Source organism: Tamandua tetradactyla, chromosome 5, assembly GCF_023851605.1.
Source record: "Tamandua tetradactyla isolate mTamTet1 chromosome 5, mTamTet1.pri, whole genome shotgun sequence".
NCBI classification, from domain to species: domain Eukaryota; kingdom Metazoa; phylum Chordata; class Mammalia; order Pilosa; family Myrmecophagidae; genus Tamandua; species Tamandua tetradactyla.
Genome location: NC_135331.1, coordinates 138,389,971 through 138,416,229, shown reverse-complemented (window position 1 = coordinate 138,416,229; position 26,259 = coordinate 138,389,971). Strand labels below are relative to the sequence as shown.

Genomic DNA, 26,259 nt, shown 5'->3' with positions numbered 1-26,259 from the left:
ATGGAATGAATGTATTTTGTCTTTGGAATGAAATTTGGGGGGTTCAAAGGGTGGAATATGCCAATTTGAAGCTATTATGTACCCCAGAAAAGCCATGTTCTTTAATCCTCATTCAGTATTGCTGAGTGCAGCCAGAAATCTTTGGAGATTGTGCTGGTTTGAAAGAATTATGTACCCTAGAAAAGCCATGTTTTAATCCTAATCCCATTTTGTGGGAGCAACCTTTCTTTTAATCCCTATTCAGAACTATAGGTTGTAATATTTTGATTAGGTTATCTCCACAGAGATGTGATTCGCCCAGTTGTGGGTATTAACTTTGATTAGATGGAGATGTGACTCCATCCATTCTAGGTGGGTCTTGATTAGTTTACTGGAAATCCCTTAAAAGAGGAAACATTTTGGAGAGAGTCCCTTGAGAACCAGAGAAAGCCTCAAAAACCAGAAGAGCCCATGCAGCCAGAGACCTTTGGAGATGAAAGAATACATCCATGGGGGAGCTTCATGAAACAAGAAGCCTGGAAAGAAAGCTAGCAGGTGTTGCCATGTTTGCCATGTGCCTTTCTATTTTGACAGAGAAACCCTGAACTTCACTGGCCATTCTTGAGTGAAGGTAATCTCTTGTTGGTGCCTTAATTTGGACATTTTTATAGACTTGCTTTAATTTGGACCTGAAGAAGAAAAACGTCCCTTGGGGAGCTTCATGAGACAAGAAACCAGGAGAGACAGCTAGCAAATGTTGCCATGTGCCCTCCCAGATGAGAGAGAAACCCCGAACTTCATCAGCCTTTCCTGAGTGAAAGTAACTTGTTGTAAGTGTCTTAATTTGGACATTTTCATGGCCTTAGAACTGTAAACTTGCAATTTAATAAATTCCCCTTTTCTAAAAGCCATTCCATTTCAGGCATATTGCATTCTGGCAGCTTGCAAACTAGAACATAAATCTAAGCATAATATTCAATGCCAAGAATATAAATGGGCTCTCCAGTGGAAGGTCCAGAAGACTGAATTAAAGATAAAGCCCTTGGACTTGGAATCTGTAAGATTGGGTAGATGAGGAGAAACCATGTTCTAGTTTGCTAGCTTCTCCTGGCTTCCTGTTTCATGAAGCTCCCTGGGAGGCATTTTTCTTCTTTATCTCCAAAGGTCGCTGGCTGGTGGACTCTGCTTCTCATGGCTATGTCATTCTGCTCTGCTCTCTCTGAATCTCTCTTTCTCCAAAATGTTTCCTCTTTTATAGGACTTCAGAAACTAATCAAGACCCACCCAAATGGGTGGAGACATGTTGTCACCTAATCCAGTTTAACAACCACTCTTTTTTAAAATTAATTACTTTTTATTTATGATACATAACCACATACAAACACAAACATTCTTATCATATGATCATTCCATTCTTGTTATATAATCAATAACTCATTGTATATTCATCATCATGATCATTCCTTAGAATATCTGCACCAATTCAAAAAAGCAATAAAAAGAAAAGAGAAAAATATTCATATATACCATACCCCTTACCACTCCCCTTCACTATCACCAGCATTTCAATCTACTAAATTTATTTTAAGATTTGTTCCCCCATTATTTATTTATTTTTAATCCATATGTTTTACTTGTCCATTGATAAGGTAGACAAAAGGAACATCAGACACAAGGCTCTCACAACCACACAGTCACACTGCGACAGCCATATCGTCATACAATTATCTTCAAGAAACATGGCCACTGGAGCACAGCTCCACATCTTCAGGCAGTTTCCTCCAGTCTCTACATTATGCCTTAACTAAATAGGTGATATCTGTTTAATGGGTAAGAATAACCTCCCAGGATAACCTCTCGGCTCTGTTTGGAATTTCTCAGCCACTGACACTTTATTTTGTCTCATTTCGCTCTTCCCTCTTTTGGTCGGGAAGATTTTCTCAATCCCTTAATGCTGAGTTCCAGCTCATTCTAGGATTTCTGTCCCATGTTGCCAGGAAGGTCTACATTCTAGGAGTCATATCTCACGTAGAGAGGAGGAGGGCAGTGAGTTTGCTTGCTGTATCAGCTGAGAGAGAGAAAGGCCACATCTGAGGAACAGAAGAGGTTCTCTAGGGGGGTGACTCTTAGGTCTAATTTTAAGTAGGCTTAGCCTATCCTTTGCGAGATTAAGTTTCATATGAACAAACCCCAAGACTGGAGGCTCAGCCTATTACTTTGGCTGTCCCCACTGCCTGTGAGAATATCAAGAATTCTCCACTTGGGGAAGTTGAATTTTCCCCCTTTCTCACCATTATCCCTATGGGACTCTGCAAATACTTCCTTATTCACTGTTCAAATCGTGCTGGGATTTATCTGGGCATCACTCTGGACAAGCCTATAAAATCTCATGCCCTATACAAGGTTCCAAGTACTATGGTGTTCGATTAAGCTGTCTACATAAGTTATATTAGGAAATGCACTAGTCAAAATATAAATTTTTAACAACCACCCTTGATTGGGTTACATCTCCAGGGAGATGATATAATTACAGATTCAAACATACAGTATTGAGTAGGGATTTTTCTGTCTTTACAAAATGGGATTTTGATTAAAACATGGCTTTTCTAGGGAACATACATCCTTTCAAACCAGCATAAACCATATCAGAAGACTAAAAGAAATAGCCAGTGAAGTGAAGGAAAACCAAAACAGTGTGTGGCCTGGAGGTCAAGGGGAGACACTGTTTCAAGGAGAAGGGAGTAATCATCTTAGTCAGGTTACTGAGACCAAGATGAGGATTTGAATTGACCATTGGCTGCAGCAAAGTTACAATCATTGGTGATTTTGATGAGAGCAGTTTCAGTGGAGATGTCGTGCAAGAGCCTGGTTAGCATGGATTCAGGAGAGAAAGGGAATAGAGGAATTAGAGAGAGTTAGATAATTCCCACAAGCTTGGCTATGAAGAGGAACTGAGAAATGGTCAGTAGCCAGAGGGGAAAGAAAAGCCAAAGAGTTGATGTTTTAAAATGGGATAAATAATGGATATTTTTAAGCTGAAAGGAGTAATCCAGTGCATAGGAAAATTGATGATATGGGAGAGACAGATTCCCAAAAGTATCCTATCCCTTCCAACCCCTCAATATTCCTTCTTTTCTACAAGTTCCCTTTCTATACCCCAGTCAGCAAAGCAAAGCCCAAGGCCTTAGACAAACCATATCACCTATGGCTCCTCAAAGCCTTCCTGGGCCTCAATGCATTTGCCATATAGAGATTTTTGAAGGAAGGAAGAAATCTGAATATATTTTGGCAAAATGGATTTTTTTTTAAAACCAATTCCTCCCTTAATCTTCATGATTTTTTATAAAAATCTATTTCCTTTTTACAGATGGAAAAACTGTGTTCAGAGGGACTAAATAACTCCTTCAAGAACTCAGAGCTCATAAGAGACTGAGTCAGTTCAAACTCAAACCTATCATAACCTCAAATACCAATTTCAGAGATTTCTCTGAAGTGGGAAATTCATAATAAGCCTATGGTTTCCCTAACATTGGGAACAGATTCAGGGCCTTATCCATTGCCTAAGTACTCTTATCATCTCTCTATATAGCAGGCCCTATCTTCATGCCCTCTGTGATTGTTGAATCCCACATGATCCCTTTACTGAAAACATTTGTTCCTCATGTATATAGATGTTCAAAGTGAAATACATATTACTATCAAAATTGACCATCCCAATTATTCAGTAAAATGAAAACAGTCTAAGGTAGAATGCCATCTAAAGTTAACCTAAATTAACTGGATACATCTTTGGATAGAAATAAACCCTTTTTTGAGATGCAGAAGAAGTCATATAATTTTGCCCTTAAGATGAGGTTAGCTAATGAGCCTCATTCTGGAGAGACATTTTGAATATGCATGTGAGGAGAACTGCAACTGGCTTCTTATGACCAAATAAACCCCAAATTTACTTTTATGCATGCTCAGATCTCAGACAATTCAGCCTCAATTTTCTTGGCTCTTTTTTGTAGGGATATCTTATTTATTCATACAGATCTGTTACTGTTGTTTGGTTCCTGATTGTGCTTCTTCAGGAATAACTTGCCTGGCAGTATTTCCAACCATTTCTCCCTGGATAAAGAAGACTTTTAAGTTACTTACTTGTAACATAAATGAGTTGTGCCAAATACTGGATGAATGGGTTGGTGAGGTATAGGTAAGTCTTGACAATTAGACAGAAATGTAAGCTACCAATTCTTCCCAAATGGTGTATGATAGAAAAGAATGGTTGGAAAAAGTTGAGCAGCTAAACTAACAAAGAGAAGTGTCCTGAACATACATGATTCTTTATAGTCAGATAATCAGAGCCTTATTAGGCCTATTGTCTTCGGAAAGTATAGAAATAGATACCCAACAAGTATTTCTTGAGTATCTACCACCCATGAAATATGAACAAGTTAACTGAGTTTCCTTTTGGAATTCCCAGCCTAGTGAAAGAAATAGTTGAGTGATAACATAAGGCCATAGTTCCTCACATACAAGTACTAAGAAATTACTTCCTCCCATCCCACTCCAAGGTCAGGAGTGCTCCTATTTAACACTTTCACTAGCAATATGGTGAGATATGCTTTCATGGAGAAAAGGGAAAATTAAATCCTACTTATAACTTCTTTTACTAAAATGGAAATCAACTTAAAAGAACTGAGCAAAATTAAATATGAAATTGAAAGTTATTATAGCAAATCCATAGATTGGTGACTGGGGATAGAATAAGGAATATTAAAATAATGTGCAAAAGCTGAATTAAGTACCCTTGTTTGTAGGGAATTTATATATAAAGTATAAATAACTTATCTAGAGGACAGAAAAAATAATTAAAATTGAAAGTCTGCTCCATGGCTAAATTTTTTTAATGCAGTTTTATTGAGATATATTCACAGAGCATACAGTCCATCCCAAGTATACAATTGAAGGCTCACAGTATCATCACATAGTTCATCACCACATTCATATTTTTTAATCATCATATAGTCATGTATTCATCACCATGATCATTTTTAGAACATTTACATCACTCCAGAAAAAGACATAAAAGGAAAAAAAGCTCATAAAATCCAATATCCCTTACCTTCCCTTTCATTGATCACTAGTATTCCAATCTACCCAATTATTTTTACCCCTTATCACCCTCCCCTATTATTTAATTATTTTGTCCTTATTTTTTTACTCATCTGTCCATACCATGGATAAAGGGAACTTCAGCCACAAGATTTTGACAATCATACGATCACATGCAAAAGCTATACAGTTATACAATTGTCTTCAACAATCAAGGCTACTGGAACATAGCTCAACCATTACAGGCACCTTCCTCTAGCCATTCCAATATACCACAAACCAAAAAGGGATATCCATATAATGCATAAGAATAACCTCTGCGATAAACACTCTCAGCCACTGAAACCTTATTTTCTCTCATTTTTCTCTTCCCCCTATTGGTCAAGAAGGCTTTCTCAAGCCCATGATGCTGGGTCCTCGTTAATCCCTGAGTCCATGCCTCAAAAAAAATTTTTTTTGGCTTTTTGAAAAGCCTTTTTAAAAAGGGGAATTTAGTAAGTTGCCAGTTTACAGTTCTAAGGCTGAGAAATGTCTCAATTAAAGCAAGTCTATAAAAATGTCCAAATTAAGGCATCTAGGGAAAGACACCTTGATTCAAGAAGGCTGATGAGGTTCAGGGTTTCTCCCTCAAGTGGAAAGGCACATGGTGACATGGCATCATCTGCTGGCTTCCTCTCCAGCTCCCAGGGAGGCGTTTTCCTTCTCCATCTCCAAAAGTCGCTGGCTGGTGGACTCTCTGCTTCATGGTTCTACAGCATTCTCTGCTCTCTCAGAATCTCCTAAGGTCACTGGCTGATGGACTCTGTGGTTTTGTCAGCCTTGTGGCTCTGCTCGGCTCTGCTGTGCGTGCCTCGATTTTAATTAATCTGTTCCCCCCTTCAATCAGTGTTTTCTTCCATTGTCTCTCTGAGGTTTAGTAAAGAGGTCATCCAAGATATGTGGTTTTCTTTTCCCATTTCTTTCCTCCTTTAGGGATGTTCATGACCAAGTTTATTGGGCAATATTCACATATTCATAAGCTACTAATCTTTCCTGTGTGGTGCTTTTCCTTCAGAGAATTCAAAGTATTTCATAAAAGTTAAAAAATCATTTTTCTTTAGACTCCAGATTGAGGGGGAAAACGTAGGAACTATTAAGAAAATAATGACATTTTCATCCATGATTCTATCCAGTGTTAACCAAGAATGTATTCCACATATTTTTTGATTAGACCATCACAGGCCTAATGACTCTATCTTATGTATTGACAAGTTCTTACTGTTCAAAGAGATATTCACATTCTTTTTATAATTGTTTTAAACTTTGACATCCTATTGCATATTTTTAAAAACTGATTACAAATGGGTAAAATATCACCTATTTAGTACTACTACTACTATTTCCATACTATAGTTTTTTATTTTAACGCTTCTTTTGGAAACTTAGTTGCTAGCATTTTACAAGCTGAAAACTGCTCTTGTGCAGTTGTGTTTTTTTTTTTTTAACCTGTTATGTCACTATTTCCACATTAATAATAGGGTAAAGATATCAGGCTTCAGTTTAGATTATGACAGCACCTAATGTCTTTTCCATACTTACTTCAAGCAAGGAGAAGACGTCCTCTCCTGTTTTCATGGGAACTTTATGAATTCCGATATGTATATTTTTCCAGCTGTAGTATTTTATTTACTATTGGAAATTACCAGTTGAGATATCACTTTACTCATGAAAAATTTCCTAATACTAAATCCTAACAATTAAAGCTGATTTTAACTACTGAAGTAGTGTGACTATCTTTAAGCATAAAGTAGAAATTTTTTAAGTTCCCTTCATATATTTGCATTGATACTTCTAGGTAAGTGAAACCTAGAACTTAACCTTCTAGGTAGGCACAACCACTGTATTTTAATCAAATGAAGCCATTTGATCCCATGACTTTTTGATTGTGAGACTTCTTCATTGCCAATGATTATGTGTTCAGAAAAGTCATTGTTGGTTATGTGTCTAATAAAACCATCACAGAACAAATCTTTATCTTTGTTTCTTTTAAGGTAAATTATTTCCCCATTATATATTTTATGAATTAGCTCAAACAAATGTTCAGGGTGTTTTTGAAAGGTTGTGAGGCTCACATGAGATTTTGGAGTTATTAAAAATGACTTTTCTTGAACAACCCCCTTTTATGTTGTTGAGGAATCTACCATTGCTACCAGGAAAAGGAGATGGTGTGTTTTAGTGTGGAGCATGCTTAACTGGGAGTCAAGATTTATCAATTTTGAATTAAATCAGCTATATCTCTGTCAATTCTACCAGTAATTAGCTATGGAAATCACTCAATCTCTAGAGTTCAGGCTTCTTCATCTGTAAAGTGTATAGGCAAGGTGAAAGGATCCTTAAGGTTCGTACTTTCTACCTGGTATTGGAAATGACCTTCTTCTTTCTATCTTCACCTATAAATTGTCAATTTAATTTTCATCAGCTTTGTGATTGATAAAACCCTTTAGAGTAGTCTCCTGGAAACTGGAAAGATTAGAGTATTCACCACTCCAGGGAGCCAAACATTAGTATCATTCCTATTCTGAACTTCCTCTTTTTGAAAGGAATGCACTGAAAGATCTAGAGGCAGCTATTAGATTAGAAGGCAGGTTGCAGGAATTAATTGTCATCATTCTCATCTGGAATCTTAAAAAAAGAATTGCCTCCATGAAAATACAGTGGTTGTAGTTTAATTTTTACCTAAGTAAGTTGCCTTTCTATATAAAATGTTATTTGACTGAAAAGTGAATTTTACTGTCTCACTGCTTTCACGTAAAATACCATTTGTGTGCTCTACCATGTCTCTTACTGAGAGCTTTAAAATAAAATCAAGGAATGTTCTGTGGGCAGTTTTCAATCATGTGGTACATGCTGTCCAGTTTCCATTTAAGAAAGGAAACAGTGGCACATATAGTGGGTCACTGTTGATTGTTTCATTTAAACATAAGCAATGACGAGTCATGGCTTAGATAGAAGAGGCTCTCAGAAGTCAGGCAAGAGTTCTAGTGGTTAAAGATGTCACTGTCTCTTAAGAAACAGTTCTCATTTATGCCCTTAGAGACAGTAAATGTTCTTACTCCTTTCCTTGTATGCTGTATCAAAAGTGAATTTTTTTCTTATCCATTTTTTTAGTACACGGATCATTTTAATGATGATGAAATTTTGTTCACTGCCCCATGATACCCGTAAAGTATTAATTTTCTTAGTGGAGATATCTAAGGATTTAAGAGAAAAACATGGCAAACATTTACATATTGAGAAAGACCAGACCTCAATTCAAATATTTGGCCCCAGGCAAGCAGTTAAATTCCTGGCATGTAGGTAATCTTTGCTGTCTCGCATATGAAACACAGAACTCATTTAAAGTATAAGATATAAATACAAAGTAATATGCCCTTATTGAGAGTTGTTATAAAGAGAAGTTGCATGGTTATGATTTTGTATAATTATATAAGATTGAACATTCTGTGTTTTGTTTATATATTGGGAGTATAGCAGGACTAAATGAATTGGTTTCCCAATTATGACAATTAGCAGAAAGACATTAACTTTGCTTATAGAATTAATATTTTAATTATACTCTAAAGTGGTTTCAAGAGTAAATGTTTTTATGATGAATATATTAATGTTATCAAAGGATTGTGAAAATGACTGAAAGGGAAAATTTACTCTATCTTATAAATACTGTCTCTGATTTTTTTTTGATATTTATATATATATATATATATATCTCCTCCTTCAGAGGAATGTGAAATAATAGATAGAAAAAATGTGTTATGTTAGCAAATATAGAATTTTGGGAAAAAAATCATCAAAAAAAAAACCTGCTATGCCTTCCAACTTTGTGTGGGTAGCATAAGATTTTAAAATTCATGTACTAATAATGAAGTGTGTGTGTGTGTGTGTGTGTGTGTGTGTGTGTGTGTGTGTGTGTGAGAGAGAGAGAGAGAGAGAGAGAGAGAGAGAGATAACTTGGGTGAAATCGAGTCCAAAAAGAAAATTACCTTTTAAAACCCTTTTCAATGGTAAATACATTACTGTTCATTATTTGGAGAGTTTAAACCTTCCCTTTATGCTCTTTTTGGCTTTATGTCTCCATGTTGAAACGTCTTCAGGAAATCTGCTTGTGTCATTTCTGCTTCAAACATTATCATTAAGAATGAAAAATTTAGAGTCTGCAATTGCAGATATTTATAGAGTAGGGAGAATAGTGACATAATCTAAAAAGCAGCACATTTTGTGTATATGCATCAACTTCCGCTTCCATAATGAGTGGAGTTTTATGTTCCTATTCTGTTATATTATTCCTTGGTCAGACTCTAGTCACCCATTGATAATGATAATTGCATTGATTGCCTCAGCATCAGCCAACCTCCTATGACTAAACATCTTCACTTAGCAGACAGCTCATTCAAAATTTAGACCTAGAATTGCTGATATTCCATTTTCTTTCAATGTCTAAAGTCTCCATAAATGTAATACTGAAATGCTGTCTAGAGAAACTTCTTTGAGAAACGGAGATTTACTCCAGATGTTTAAGTAGACTTTTTAGACCCTCATGATACATTTCATAACTAATTGTTGCCATTATATGTGCCATTTCAGCAGCTAATGATTGAGAGTATAATGTCTCCCAGGACTTTTACATGAACCATTGATACCCCCTGTTTATTTCTCTCCAGTCCACTCCTCTTGCTATTTCAAAATCTTTCTCAATTCTAAATTAAATCAAGCCATGGAATATCTGTGTTAAGATGAGGAAAGGAATAAAGCCTTTAGACCATAGTATCAAGTCTTTAAAGAGACAGGAGACTGAACTCTGTGAGAAGTGGAGCGGTGGAGCAATGCAAACCTGGTTTTGAGTTGAAAATTTGTAATTTTCTAGTTGTGTGATCTTGATCAAGGTATTTCATTTAGTCAAGTTCATGTTAATCATCTATAAAATGATGTTGGAAATATCTCCTTTGTAGTATTTTTACGATGAGCAAATGAGATTCCTTAAAAAATATCTTATCATAGTTTAACCAAGATGTTAGAATTTAAGAAATGATAATGATCACTGAACCATTATATGGATATTTCTTTTTACTTTCTATTATATTAGAATAGACAGAGGGAAATACCTGAAATTTGTAAACTGGAATCCAGCTGCCTTGATTTCTGTTAATGATTGTATAACAATATAGCCTTTATCTTGTGCTAAAACCCTTGTGACTGATCTTGTAAAAACCTTGTGACTGATCCCCACTTATAACCACCTTATCCTGTTTTTCAACTTTAGAGTCTTATGATCACTAAAGACGGCCCCTAATGTTTATTAAAGAAGGGACTTGAGTCAGCCCAGAACTAACCCACCCTATTTCCAAAGCCATCTTACTAGATGTAGCTGGATCTGACTAAAATTGACCTGCCTGACATGTACAGTAGCTTAAACTTTAAGCTGTACCTCATTATAATATTAAAAATAACACCCATCATCATACGAAGGCCACCATTTTCTTGCATATGTTCTGTGACTAAGCATGTAATCACTCTGTGCATGCTCAATAATTAGATCATCTCTAACATCCTCATCTCAAGCCATTGTGCTCATTATCCTAAAACCTACCCATTTTTTGAAACAATAAAACTATCAGTTACTGCAGTTCAGGGAGACAGATTTTTTTTAGGCTTATAATCTGTTTGATCTCCAGCTGGCACCTAGCAATAAACTCTTTCTCTTGTTGAAACCCCGGTATCTCAAGAATTGGTCATTGGAATGCACTGGGCAAAGAACTCATGTTTTTTTTTTTTTTTTTTTTTTAATCATACTTGATGCATTGTTGTTATTATTGTTAGTATTAGTATTCAATTATGCCGATCAGTGACAATAAATTGGTAGACTTTTGCTTCTGGTTATAGTGGAGTAAGAGAAAAAAAGCTTATTCTCTTGTGATAAACATTGATAAAATGTATGAAGCAACTGTTATTAAATATTGGAACACAGGCAGTGTAGGATCATCAGAAAGAAGGGAAACAAATGAAATAAACTCTAGAATAATCCTGGTTTTCTTTCTGTAGGCATCTTTCGGAATGTGGTATGTGAGGACCCTAAGAAGAGCATATTGGATTTGCTAAGTTAAGGAGATTTCTTTCAGAGGCTACAGTACTGAAATTTGCAAGGCAGAGTTCTGAAAATGAAGGAAATAAGCAAAAATGAGTTCCAGAAATCTGTATAGGAATTCACTTGAGCCTTTGCTGAACCCTAGATGTTCATGTAGATGGTGAAATTCCCCAAGGCCAGGCAAATATCAACTAAGGAGCTATAAAATAACACACAACAGGGAAATAGTTGAACTCTGGCCAGCCAGAATGGAGAGATCTTGCTGATCACTTGGAGAAATCATAGAGAACTGAGAAAGTCATGCCTTAGCTGTAAGTCTACACTACCCTCAGAATAAGGACTACTTTTGATATATTCTGGCAATGAATAAACACAAGTCAAAGAATCAAGGGATCCCCAAACTAAGTTAATTTCTTGATATTCCAAAGTTCACTACTGTTTTTTATAAAGACAAATTCAGATACTCCTTAGTGTGACAATACAATGTCAAGCATTGAATCATAAATTAATAGATTGAACAAGATCCAGAATAACCATAACCAGGAGAAACATTACTCAATAGAAATAGAATGAGGAATAACAGAGATGATGGAATTAATTTTAAATGTGTGCTATAATTGTGTTTAAGAACAAGGTAAAATCTGAACATAATGGGAGAGAAATGGGAAAAATATAAAAAGAAATAAATGGAACTTTTAAATGTAAAAAATTCAATATCTGAAATGACAAATTCACTGAATGAGATTAACAGTAATTTATGCACTACGGAAGGAAAAACAGCAATGTTGAACCCAAAGAAATAGAAATTACCGAGAATGAAGTACACAGAGAAAAAAAATGATGGAAAAAAAATAGCTCTATTTAGAATCCTTGAACTGGGGAGGGAGTTACAGTTAAAATGTTAAAAACCTCAAGCAGGTTTAATACAAAGGAAATCACACCAAAGCATATCACAATCAAATTATTGAAAACTAGAGATAAAGAAAAAATTTAAAAAGCAACAGACAAAAAAAAAAAAAAAGGCCCAAGGAAAAATACTATTAAGGTTGATCTCAGACTTTTTTCTAGGATATATTAGAACAATAACTCTAGCATTTTGAAAGAAATAATATAATGAAAATATATTTTAAAAATCGAGATGAACACAACTTTCTTAGGCACACGAAAGCTGATAGATTTTATTGCCAGCATCCATAAGTAATACAAGAAATATTATAGAAAGTTCTTTGGGTAGAAAGAGGATTGCAAACTCACATCTATATAAAGGAGTGAAGAGTGCCAGACATGTTAAATACATAGTAAATATGAAAAGAATACTTTTTATAATTTAAAATTTCTTTAGAACATAACTGACTAATAAAGATTTATAGCAACATATCTTGGAATTCATAGCATATGATGAAGCAAAATGTAGCAATGGCATAAAGAACAAAAGGTAAGAAAGTAGAAATTTACTGTATTTGCATTATTGGTTCTTACAATATATGTGAAGTAATATGATGTTATTTGAAATTAGACTGTCATAAGCTAAAAGTACACATTTTTAACCATAAAGTTACCAAGAAAGGATAAAATATTAAGATTTATAACTTGAAAGTTATTAATGGAGATAAGATGGAATGATTAATGAAGTCAATACAAAAACAGAAAAGAAAAGAGGAAAAAGTATAAAAAAGTAGATGAGAAAAACAGAAAAAATAGCAAAGATGGTGACTTTAAACTCAATCATAACAATAATGACATTGAATATAAATGGTTGAACCGGTCTGATTAAAAGAAAAGTATTATTAGACTGGTAGAAAATTTCACCTTTATTCTCTCAGTATGTTAATCTTTGTTATTTAAAATTTCTTATTAATATTTTCAACATTTTGTCATATCTGGGTCTGGCTCAGATGTTTTCTTCCTAAGATTGGGAACAAGGCAAATATATCCACTTTCACCACTTCTCTTTTGTTTTATTGGAGATTAGATAGCCAGTGCAATAAGGCAAGAAAATGAATTAGACATACGAATTAGAACTAAAACTGCTTTTATTCACTTATGCCATGAATTAATGACCCAAATAAATGAAGCAATATATCTGTTTCATGGATTGGAAGACTCATTATTGATAAGATATCATTTCTCCAACACTGGAATTAAAAATTTAGTGCAGTCCAAATCAAAAGCCTAATAGGCTGCTTCTCCATTATAAAACATTGACAAACTTATTCTAAAATTTACATGAAAATTTAAATAACCTAGAATAGTCAAAATGGGTTTTAAAAAGAACAAAGTTTGGAGACTTAAACTACATGATTTCAAGTCTTATTGCAAATCTACACTATTACATATACACGAATATATATGTGTAAAAGGATAAACATATACATCAATGCAACAGAATAGAGAGACTAGAAATAGACCTAGACATATATTATTAATTAATTTATGACAAGATGCCAAGGTAATTAAATGACTTTTCAGCAAATAATACTGGAATAGTTGAATATTCACTTGGAAAAAAAAACATGAACTGATATAAATATATGTAATAATCATACATTTAAATGACTGGAAACTGAATCATAAACCTAAGATTAAGAGCTAAAGGTATAAAACTTCTAGAAGATATAATAAGAGTAAGTCTTTGTAAAATTGAGAGAGGTAAAGATTTCCTAAATAGATCATAAAAAGAATGACTCAAAAAGAAAATTTGATAAATTTGATTTCACCAAAATTGAAACTTCTGCTCTTAGGACAATATTAATAAGAAATTAAAAAGTTAAATCACAGCATAGATGAAAATATTATATATATTTTCTGGTTGGTTAAAGCTGCTAAAATATACCAGAAATGGATCATCTTTTAAAATGAGATTTATTAACTTACAATTTACAGTTCTTAGGCTGTGAAAATGTCTAATTCAAGGGATCAACAGGATGGTACCTGGATTCCAAAGACAGGCTGCTGGCATCCAGGACACCTGTATCACATGGGAAGGCACATGGCCGGGTCCTTCTCTCCTGGGTTTTGTTACTTTCAGCTTCTGGTTTCCTCTTTTAGCTTCTCTGGGGTTTTTCTCTACTCTTCTCTTCCTTTTATCCTCTTTAAAGGGACTCCAGTATGAGAATTAAGATCCACCCTGGGACAGGCCTCAACTGAAATAACTTATTCAAAAAGTCCCACCTACAATAATTCTGCATCCACAGGAACGAATTAAAAGAACATGATCCTTTCTGGGGTACATACAACCTCCAAACATATATATACGTATATATATATATGTATGCCATAGAGCTGTATCTAGTATATAGAAATAACTGTTACAACTTAGCAATAAGCAAATAGCAATAACAAGTGGCAAACAATTTAAATAGAAACTTCAGAAAAGAAAGTATATTAATAGGCAATAAACTCAAGAAATGTCAATAGGGAAATGCAAATTAAAATAAGAATGAGATATCACTATATGCCCATCAGTGTGAATAAAATTTAAAAGACTGACAATACCAAGTGTTTGATGAGGTTGTGAAATAATGGAGCTCTCATCTCATTGCTTGTGGGAATATAAAATGAAACAACCATTTTGGAAAATACATGGCAGTTTTCTGTAAAATTAAGCATACCTTAGCATACATTTTCAGCAGTTCCACTTCTCAATATTTATCCCAGGGGATAAAAATTAATAGAAATTTTATGTCTACTCAACAACTTTACACAAATGTTTATAGCAGCTTTATTCATAAAAAATAAATGCTTAGAATGCCTACCTTTAATGCGAGAGACCCAGGTTCGATTCCTGGACCATGCCCCCCCCCCCCAATAAATAAATAAATAAATAAATAATAAATAAATAAATGCTTTCTCTCAATGGAAGAAACTTATATTCCCATCAAATTTAAAATTTACTGATCAAAAGATCAGTAAATTGTGGTATAATTGAAACAGTGAAACCTTTCTTATCAATAAAAAGAAACAAACTACTTATACATACAACACCATGCATGAATCTCAAAGATGATAGACTGTGCCAAAGAAGTCCAACACTATAATACATATGCAGACTTCTGACTTATGTGCATGGTGATATAAGACTGTTCACAGAGTTCCATTCCTTTGAGAATCTTCGTATAACCAGCAAAAACTTGCAGAGCCATCTTTCTCAAAAGTCTGGAAAGCTGTTATATGGGGTATAGTAATGGGTGAGTGCCAAATCAAAGAACTGAATTTAAAAACTGTAAGAGAAGCTTATGATGTTCTTGTTGGCCCCTCCCCCACCTCATTCATGGTAGGGAGCCAGTCTGTGCTCCCACCGTGGATGCCTGGCTAAGTTTTAGAGGGAGCAGTGTAATAACTCCTTTGCTCCTATTGGGATGCATATTTGTTGGTGTCTTTATTGGGTAACAGCCTGGAAGAGTGAATCAAGGACACTGGTCTCTGGCTCCCCTCCCAGAACTTAATCTGCAGGCAGAAGCAGCCTGCTCACATCTAAAGCATTGAAAGAAGAAACTAAGACAAAACAGCCTGGATAAAGGATTTCCTACAATACAGCACCCAGAAGGGAGGGAAAGACACATTTGAACACCTGGGAGGTGGGAGGTTCTATTTCCTGGGAAGTAGAGGGGCAATTTGGTTCCTATGAAAGAAGAATTTCTTATGGTCACAAGTGCAAGCCCAGGAAAAGACATGGAAGACTAAGAAGACTAAGAGAATTAAGAGAACCTTTCACCTTTGCCTTGGACAGCTATTCCTGATAGCAGGGCTAAACTTAGAAGGAGTGCACCAGCCAACACAAAGCCAATTTGCAAAGATGACGAAACGAATATTTTTAATGCAATTTTGGTGAGATACATTCACACAGCTTAAAAACCATCCAAAGTATACAATCACTGGTTCACAGTATCATTGTTATGCATACCGCCCCATGATCAGATTTAGAATGTTTCCATTAGTCCAAAAAAGAAATAAAAACAAAAAAGAAAACTCTAATTGTCCCATACTGAAAGGTGCATTTTACTTTTGTTTGTTTGATTTTGTTCATTCCTGGTACTATGTCATATCCCTAGCTGATTACAAACTCAAGGAATAAAGAGCTCAGGAACTAAGTCCCAGAGTTAATACATTAAGATATTAAAATGTACAGTATGTTCAAAAGATTGCAAGACAAAGAAAGAAGTGGTGGCTCATTTGAAAGAGCAAGATAAAATTTCAGAAACCATCAACGAAGAAAACTGACTTTGGACATAAAAAATGATCTTCAATATGCTCAAAGGAACTAAAGGAAGGTGTGGAGAAAACTAAAAGATATCAGGAAAATGATGAATGGATAATAGGATAATCTCAGTAAAGGGACAACAATAATAAAAGGGATTAAACAGAAATAATGGAATTGAAGGTTACAATAACTGAAATAAAAATTTCCATGAATGGCTTCAGCAGCAGATAAGAGCTGGTAGAAGAAGAATCAGTGATGTTGAAGATGAGGAAATTGAAATTATTCAGGCTGAGGAACAGAAAGAAAAAAGAATGGAAAAAAAAAATAAGTGAATAGAGTCTAAGAGACCTATGGGACATTGTTCTAGTTTGCTAGCTGCCGGAATGCAATATGCCAGAAATGGAATGGCTTTTTTAAAAGGGGAATTTAATAAGTTGCTACATTACAGTTCTAAGGCCGAGAAAATGTCCCAGTTGAAGCAAGTCTATAAAAATGTCCAAATTAAGGCACCAATAAGAGGTTATCTTCACTTAAGAAAGGCTGATGAAGTTTAGGGTTTCTCTCTCAACTGGAAAGGTACATGGTGAACACAGTGATGTCTGCTAGCTTCCTCTCCAGGTTTCTTGTTTCATGAAGCCTTTCTGAGGGCAATTCTTCTTCATCTCCAAGGTCTCTGGCTCTCATCATTCTCTTGCTCTCATGCTTTCTCCAAAATGCTTCCTCCTTTAGCAGATTACAGTAAACTAATAAATACCCACCTACAATGGGTGAGTCACATCTCCATCTAATCAGGATAATACTCAAATTGAGTGAGTCACTTCTCCCTGGAGATAATCTAATCTGAGTACAATACTGAATAGTGATAAGAACGATTGCCTCCACAAATGGATCAGTATTAAATCATGGCTTTTCTAGGGTACATGATCCTTTCAAACCAGCAAGACATTATCAAGCATACCAATATAGGCATTATGAGAGTCTCAGAAAGAGGAGAAAGAGACAAAGGGGTAAGAGGAATAGCTAAAGAAATAATGGCAAAAAACTTCCCAAATTTAAGGAAATATTTGTATATATGCATTAAAGATGCCCAAAATACCCCCAAAAGGAAAAATTCGAAAAGGACTACACCCAAATGAATAGTAGACAAACTGTCAAATGCCAAGGGCAAGCAGAGAGTTCTAAAAGCTACAAGAGAAAAGCATCATGTTATATGAAAGGATCCCCTATAAGACTAAGACTCATTTTCCCATCAGAAACCATGGGGTAAAATATTTGAAGTGCTGCAAAATAAAAACAAAATAAAACAATTGTCAACAAAGAATTTTATATTGGGTGACTGTCTTTCAAAAATGAGGGAAAATTAAGACATTCCAAGATAAAGCTGAGGGAGTTCATCACCACCAGATCTGCCCTACAAGCATTGCTAAAGGAACTTCTTCAGACTGAAGGGAAAGAACACTCAACAGTGATCGAAGTGGCATAAAGAAGTAAACATCTCCAGTAAATGTAACCATATATAAATTATATTTAATTATAAGTGCTGCTACTATCATACCAGTGCTGGTACTATCATATTGCATTTTGGTAGGTGTCATGGTTAGGGACAGGTGTCAACTTGGCCAAGTTGTGATACCTGTTTATCTGATTGGGCAAGAGCTGGCCTGTCTGTTGCAATGAGGACATTTCATAGGATTAGGTCATGATCATGTCAGCTACATCCACAGCTGATTCCATTTGTAATCAGCCAAAGGGGAGTGTCTTCTGCAATTAGTGATGCTAAATCTACTCATGGGAAGCCTTTTAAGGAGGACTCAGAGGAGACAGGCTCCATTCCTGCTTTGGCTGGTGAGCCTCTCCTGTGGAGTTCATCCAGGCCATCCATCGGAGTCGTCGGCTTCGCAGCCTGCCCTGTGGATTTCGGACTCTGCTTTCCTATGGTCACGTGAGACACTTTCATAAATTTTATATTTGCAAGTGTTCCCTGTTGATTCTGTTTCTCTAGAGAACCCTAACTAATACAGTAAGTAACTCCACTTTTACTTCTTATAGGTTCTAAAATGCATGTGCATAAAAAAGTAATGCTAAATATATGACTTTGGACATACAATGCATAAAGATATAATTTGTAGCAAGTATAACAGGAGGTGGGGGGATAAAGGGGTATAGGAAAAGTGTGTGTGCTACTAAAGTTGAGTTGGTATCAAATAAAACCTTAGTGTTAAATATTTAGGATGTTAAATTTAAGCTCCAGGGTAACCACAAACAAATCCAAAAGTTATATACAGAAGGAAATAAGAAAGGAGTTAAAAGAGTATGCTATAACAAAAAACAACAAATAAATATTAAAGTAGGCATTAACAGAAGAATTGAGGAACATAACAAGTATAAGAACAAAGACCAAATAGAAAAATGACAGAAGAAATTCCTGAAATATTGTTTGTTACTTTAAAGAATAAATGAATTAAGATCTCTAGTAGAAAGGCTGAGATTGACAGATTGCACAAGAAATGGCTGGCCCAACTACATGATGCTGTTTATAAGAGACTCACCTTAATTCAAAGACACTAGTGGGTTGAATATGAAAAAATATATACCCTGCAAATAGTAACAAGAAGAGCTGATATAACTATACTAATATCAAATAGAGTAGATTTTAAGTAAAAACTGTTAGAATCTCTAAAGAAGGACTCTATATGCAGATAAAGGGGTAATTTAAATGAGAAGACATAACAATTATAAATGTATATATTGAGACTAAAAGCCGGGCCCCAAAATATAAGAAGCAAGTAATGACAGATTTTAGGGGAAAAATGGAGGGTTCTTCATTAATAGTAGGAGACTTTAATATATCACTTTCAATAGTGGATAGAAGATCTATACAGAAGATCAATAAAGAATTAGAAGACTTGAACAATACTATACACCAACTAGACTAACAGACATAATATAGACCACCTCACAGAAGAATACACATTCTTCTCTCGTGCACATGAGTCATTCTCCAGGACAGACCAAGTGCTAATTAACAAAATGTCTCAATAATTATAAATATTGAAATCATACAGTGTATCTATTCCAATGACTATGTTATAAATCAATAATGGAAGTAGAGCTGGAAAATTCACAAATAGATGAAAATTAAAACAACACTCTTAAACAACCAATGGATCTCTATATAATGCATAAGAATAACCTCCAGGATAACCTCTGGACACTGTTTGAAATCTCTCAGCCATTGACACTTTGTCTCATTTCTCTCTTCCCCCTTTTGGTTGAGGTTTTCTCAATCCCTTGATGCTGAGTCTCAGCTCATTCTAGGGTTTTTCTCAATTCCTTGATGCTGAGTCCCAGCTCAATCTAGGATTTCTGTCCCACGTTGCCAGGAAGGTCCACACCCCTGGGAGTCATATCCCACGTAGATAGGGGGAGGGTGGTGAGTTTGCTTGCTGTGTTGGCTGAGAGAGAGATAGGCCACATCTGAACAACAAAAGAGGTTCCCTGTGCATGACTCTTAGGCCTTATTTTAAGTAGACTTAGTCTTTCCTTTGCAGGGATAAGTTTCATATGAACAAACCCCAAGACTGAGGGCTCAGCCTATTGATTTGGTTATCCCCACTGCTAAGCATTGTTTTTAAAATGATTCCTGGCTTTTAGGATATTGTGATGGAAAAGTGTAGTATTTTTCATATGGAAAGAACATGTCTATTTTGCGGCCAGCGGGTGGTGTGTGGTGGTTTGAAGCTGTATGTACCCCAGAAAGCATACTGTTAAATTTAATCCAACGTAGAAAATGAGTGTTGGAGAGGATGTGGAGTAATAAAAACAGTCATTCATTGTGGTGAGGATATAAAATGGTGCATGGGCTATGGAAAACAATTTAACAGTTCCTTTGAAAGTTAAGTATATATAGAATTACCACATAACCTGACAAATCCCACTTCACAAAATAATTGAATTCAGGTATGCAAACATATATTTGCACACCCATGCTCACAGTGGTATTATTCACAATTACCAAAAAATAGAAGCAACCCAAGTCTCCGTCAAGAGAAGAATGGATAAACAAATTGTGGGATATACACATGCAATGGGATATTATTCAGCTGTAAAAAGGAATGAAGTTCTGCTATATGTGACAAAGATGAACCTGAAAGACATCAGTGAAACCGGCCAGAAACAAAAAGACAAATATCATATGAAGCCATTGATATGAACTAATTAGAATAGGCCAAATCATAGACTCAGAAACTAGAATACAGTTTACCAGAGGCCAAGGTGAAGTTAAGGGGTGGGAAGTTAATGCTTAATTGGTACAGAGTTTCTGTTAGGGCTGTTGGAAAAATTTTTAATGGGTTGTGGTGATTGTAGCACAACATTGTGAATGTACATAACACGACTGATTTGTATATTTAAAAGTGCTTAAAATGTGAAATATTAGGTTGTATATGTGTTACAAGAATAAAAATTTAAAAAAAAACACAGAAGTGTACAACACAGTGAAGCCTAATGTAAACTATAGACTCCATTTAATAGTATAACTATAGTAATAATGTTAAATCAATTATAACAAAATCACCACACTAATGTCAAGTGTTTATAATAGGGAAAACTGTGTGTGAGATGGAAATGTGGGAACTTTATATCTTCTGCATGATTTCTCTGTAAAACCACAACTTCTCTGGTTAAATGCAAAAAAAGTACATTCTCAGTTCATGTGAAATCTTAGAGAAGACAAATCTAATCTATAGAGGTCATAAGGTCAGTGATGATCTGAGGCTTGAGTTGGTCAGGCTCACTCTTTATAACTGGACACCACAAAACTTTTTAGGGAGCTTTAGAAATGTTCTGTATCTGGATTGTAGCAAGGGTTACACAAATGTATATATTTATAGAACATCACAATGTGTATGTACAGTTAAATAAAAATTAGAGGAGATTAATTTCTCTAAAATTACACATACATATACATATATGTGTGTATATATACTTAAAATGAGTGCTTTTTGTTATATGTAAATTATACCTCAATAAAGTTGATTACTAAAAAGAAAAAAAATTATGATGAATTGATTGTACTTTAACCTCCAAACTGATTTTTTCTTTTTCATGTTATTCTTTTTTATTGTGAAATAGAACATACATACAGGGAAGCAATAAATTTCAAGTTACTGTTCTCTAGCTACTTGTTAATATGCACTTTGAAATTTATTGTTTTACAAATTGATTTTTTAGAATTCATGAAAAGTAACATGAATCTTAAAATTTTACACATATACTTGCAAATGCCATAATAAGCAAAAAGTATGTACTGCATTTTCCTTATTGTATTAATGAAGAAATCATTACTAAAAAATGTTGTTACTGAGTCTCCCATAGTTGTTAACATTAGAAATGTAGGTCTTCAATTTTCTCTGTCCTTTCTACTGCTGTTTAAGATAAGAGGATCGTGCAGTATGGACTAATATTAAAAATCATCCCCAACCCCCCTGGAAAGAAGCTTATCGATTTTGAGTGCCAGAACTTGCGACTTCTAAATTCTTTTTAGAAAGGGGATTTAATAAGTTAAAAGTTTATAGTTCTGGGCGGCCATAGTGACTCAGCAGGCAGATTTCTCGCTTGCCATGCTGGAGACCCAAGTTTGATTCCAGGTGCCGGCCATGCAAAAAAAAAAAAAAAAAAAAGTTTACAGTTCTCAGGTCATAAAAATGTTAAAACTAAGGCATCCAGAGAAAGATTCCTTCACTTAAGAAAGACCAATGGCATCCAGAACACCTCTGTCAGCTGGGGAGGCATGTGGCTGGTGTCTACTGAGGTAGACAATAAAAAGGGAAAAGACAACTGCAGATGGCTTTTGAAGTCCCTTCTGAAGTCAAAGAAGTATGATTTAAGAAAATTATTGATTAGTAATGCTCATCCTTAAGTCCAAATTAAATTAAGATCTCAAATAACTTTTACTTTGGAAAGCCATACAGAGAATTATTTCAGAAACACCTTTTTAATTCACAAAAAAAATGAGAATAATTTATAATCTTTATTTTAACCATGAACTTAGTTGGTGCCTGATTATCCTTCCTTTTGTAAAACAGCTTGGATATACAATGTTGTATAAAGATGAAAAATACAGCTCTTTGATAAAATTCAAGAAATTGTAATTGACCGACTGTTCCTGATTCTCAGTAGCTTGGCAGTGGTTGTTGCTGGATGGTGGCACAATGGGCAGGTTGTCTGTCTGTTAGCTCTCTATCTGCCTTTGTTAGTGAGGGCTGCTATGACAAAATGCCACAAATGAGTCATTTAAAGGGATTTATTGTCTCATAATTTCAGAGACTAGAATTCTAAAATCAAGGGTCAGTCTTTCTCCAAAGTTTGTGGAATTCTGGTAGTGGCTTGCTGGCAATCTTCTAACAAATAGTCAACTGTCTTTCTGTCTCTTGTGGCTATTATTTTCATGTCCTAATTTCCTTTACTTTTAAGGACTCTAGTGATACTAGGTGAAGGCCAAGTCCCATTAAATTTGGTCTTATCCAATTTTATTTGTAAGTAAAGATCCTATTTACAAATTAGTCTATACCCCCAAGACCAACCTTGGGTGAGGACTTGAAAAGCCCATTTATACTAAGTTCATACCCACTGGACCGGGGGTTAGGCTTTGAACATGTCTTTATGGGCAACATGATTCAATACCCAAGACTATCTATTTATCTAATATTTATCTACATTCTATCCATTTACCTCATTTAATTCCCACATGAACCTGGTCATAAATATATTATCCTGGTTTAATAAATGAGAAAAACAATGGTTAGGATAAATGCATTTACTGCTTATTTATGTTTTCTCATTTTCTATAATGAGCATATGGTTATTATATGATTTTAAAGTTAAATATATGTACTTAGTTTCTATTATAAATTTAATTTAATTTATTTAAAAAATTTATAGGATTTTCAGGGAGCAATTTTTAATACCTGGCCAAAACTTGTGGTGCTATTCTTTTTTTGCCAATTAATCATGCTTTATTACCTTTAGCCACAAAGAGCTCTCCATCCATGTCACCTAGAGATTATTGCGCTCACTGCTCTGTTTGGCTGCCAGTCTCCTATCTCTCTCTTCAGCGATTATGAGGTGGATACTTTTTCCTTGGGGAAGATAAATACATGGTTTGTTGCCTTTGCCAATTAGCAAAAATATTAGAAAGCTGGGTGGCAAAGCTTTTGCCATTGGCATCTTTCCCATGAACTACATCAAAAGAGCTAGGATGTCTTTCTCTGTTAGTGATCATACCAATTCCTCCCAGGTTAGCACCTCCAGTCTACATACACATTTCCAGTATCAAACTTTTAAAATTGGTAATCTTTTTTTTTAATTTAAAAATTTTTTGAAAACATAATAACATGCAAACACGAACATTCTTACCATATGATCATTCCATTCTTGGTATATGATCAATAATTCACAATATCATCACATGGTTGTATTATTCATTATCATGGCCATAACTTAGAACATTTGCATCAATTCAGAAAAAGAAATAAGAAGAAAAAAGAAAATAATTCATACATACCATACCCCTTACCCCTCCCTTTCATTGATCACTAGCATTTCAATCTACTGAATTCATTTCAACATTTGCTCCCCCTATTTATTTTTAATCCATATCTTTTTCTCATCTGTCCATAAGGTAGATAAAAGGAGCATCAAACACAAGGTTTTCACAATCACACAGTCACATTGTATATCATTATACAATCATCTTCAAGAAACATGGCTACTGGAATACAGCTCCACATTTTCAGGCAGTTCCCTCCAGCCTCTCCATTATACCTTAACTAAAAAGGTGATATCTATATAATGCATAAGAATAGCCTCTAGGACAACTTCTTGACTCTGTTTGAAATCTCTCAGCCATTGACATTTTATTTTGTCTCATTTCTCTCTTCCCCCTTTTGGTTGAGAAGGTTTTCTCAATCCCTTGATGCTGAGTCCCAGCTCATTCTAGGATTTCTGTCCCACATTGATAGGAAGGTCCACACCCCTGGGAGACATGTCCCACGTAGAGGGGGGAGGGCAGTGAGTTTGCTTGGGAGAACCAACAAAAGAGGTTCTCTTGGGAGTAACTCTTAGGTCTAATTTTAAGTAGGCTTAGCCTATCCTTTGCGGGGATAAGTTTCATATGAACAAACCTTAAGATTGGGGGCTTGGCCCATTGTTTTGGTTTGTCCTCACTGCTTGTGAGTAAATCAGGAATTCTCCAAATGGGGAAGTTGAATTTTCCCACTTTCTTGCCATTCCCCCAAGGGGACTTTGCAAATACATTTTTATTCAATGTTCAGATTACTCTGGGATTTATCGGGGCATCACTCTGATATACCTACAACATCTCATGCCCTACTCAAGGTTCCATGTAGTTGTGGTGTTTGAAATTGGTAATCTTGTCTGTCTCCAAATCAATTTGAATAATGTCAGTCACCTTTATAAGGGGTTCAGGGTAGCAGATGATGTGAGCACCTTGGGTCACCAGATGAGGGATTTCTTTTGTGCCCACAAAGATCTTCCTCAGTTTTCACACTGTGTACTTGGCCTCCTCAGGTGTAAAATGATGAATGGCAAAGCGACCCTTGGTATAATACATCAGATGGAAATTCTTCCTGGTGTTGTTAATGCCGATGACATTCATAAAAACAGCACGATAAGTTATATCAGTTGAGACCTTGCCATCACTCTTTATGAATCACTGCATACAGATCTTTATTTCATCTCCTGTCAGGATGCACTTAAGTCTGCTCCTAAAGAAAATGTTGAGGTGGGAGGGAGACATTCTCAAAACTTATGGAGACCAGCGGATGGACAAGGAACAAACACACCAGTCAGTTTGTCCAGTATCCAATGCTGTGGAGCTTACATGCTTCAAATGCTTTTTGGGACAATGAGCCCTGACTGCACTAGGCATGGAAAGAGCTGTGTTTCTATTCTGAGTGTATTTCATTTCAAAGGAGGCATATTAGTTTTTAAGGGCTACTGTGTCAAAATACCACAAACTGGATGGCTTAAAACAAAAGAAATAATTCCTAAGGCCATAAGTCCAAAATGAAGGTGTCAGCTAGGTCACTCCTTCCAAAGGCTCTGGGAGAAGATCCTTCCTTGCCTTTTCCAGCTTCTGATGGTTTCTGGCCATCCTTGACATTCCTTGACTTGTAGGTACATCTCTCCAATCGCTGTCTATGTCTTCACATGGCCTTTTCTGCTTGTCTCACTGTCTTTCTGCATCTCCTCTTATGAGAACGCTAGTCTTTGGGTTTAGGGCCCACCCCAGGGTGATTTTACCTTGAGATCTTTTCATTATATCTGCAAAAACCCTATTTCCAAATAAAGTCACAGTCTGAAGTCCCATGTAGACACAAATTTTGGGGAGCACTATTTAACTCATTACAGAAAGAAATAAATTTATGAAGTTTCTTGTAAAACAGCTTTCTATAAACATAATTTGACTTTCTTCTTAAAGTTTTAATATTAAATTAAATTTTTATTTTTGTAAAATGTTCTGTGTATCAGAAAAAAAATGTAATATTTTTAAGTTCCAGCTGGCTTCTACAACCATTTTTTAAAAAAGAAAAATGATAAAATAATATATTGTTGGTTGATAACAGGAGCCACAATATCATGAAGGATAGTCATGGAATTTCACAAAGAGGACAACTTTCTCAAAGTCATAGAGCAGAACAGAGGTTTATTCATGAAACCAATAAAATCATCGTATTTACAGAATGGACCTGCAATATACCTTATACTTATTTGTCCACAGTAAATGTCTAAAATAAATGTCTAAAAGAACAGCCCACAATGACCAGGGAATAAGATGAACAGA

At 35.2% G+C, this 26,259-nt stretch overlaps 2 pseudogenes; both read right to left on the bottom strand.

Moving 5' to 3' along the window:
• Nucleotides 1–23,445, bottom strand: part of LOC143683334 (adiponectin receptor protein 1 pseudogene) — a 43,573-nt pseudogene extending 20,128 nt beyond the window's left edge.
• A 5-nt stretch (nt 23,446–23,450) lies between these two features.
• Nucleotides 23,451–25,344, bottom strand: LOC143683333 (small ribosomal subunit protein eS4, X isoform-like; annotated as a pseudogene).
• Between the last annotated feature and the right edge of the window lie 915 nt (nt 25,345–26,259).